A 681-nucleotide genomic window follows, 5' to 3' on the forward strand; every position below is an offset into this window, starting at 1 on the left:
TCTCAGGGGCGGAGAGGGGCTTGCAGAGACCAGAATCCTGGCTATTTGAGACCTGCGCGCGAGGCTGGTCCTGTGCGACGCTTTCTCGCCATCATCTCCTTTTCCCCTTTCATCCCTCTTTGCCATCTCTGCTTGGCCCTTCTGGGACCAGCCTTTCCTCCCCAACCCCCCTTACAAAATAATCCCATAACACGTCACAATCTCTTCACTCCCTCACAAACCATAAAGAAGCATAAAGCTTGCAGACCCCAAGGACCTAAACATTTCGAAGAGACAAATAAATGTATGTGCGCGCACGCACACACACACACACCCACACACACCAATATTGTCTACCGCTGACCACTGACCTTTTATTTCCTCCTCTCTGCTTGGGGTGGAGGAGCAGAATGCAGGCTTTCAGTTCGTGATTACTTCAGCAAATATTGAGTCTGCCCGCCAGACATCAGAGATGGTCAGAACAGTCCCGCTGCCCCTCAATTGCAGTAGAGGCTATGAAGGCATAAGCAGAGCTACAGGATTTGTGATGGGAAGGAAGAAGGAAAGGTTTTCCTCTACCAAACTTGAGGGTCAATGATGATTTCTGTAAGGAAGTGGAGGTTGAACTATTTTTGTCCTCATGTTTCATAAAGTTGCTAAAATGAATGTGTATTATTTGTATGACTTATTTCAAAAGGAAAC

This window comes from Condylura cristata, unplaced genomic scaffold (assembly GCF_000260355.1).
Source record: "Condylura cristata isolate star-nosed mole 26May11 unplaced genomic scaffold, ConCri1.0 scaffold00029, whole genome shotgun sequence".
NCBI lineage: Eukaryota > Metazoa > Chordata > Mammalia > Eulipotyphla > Talpidae > Condylura > Condylura cristata.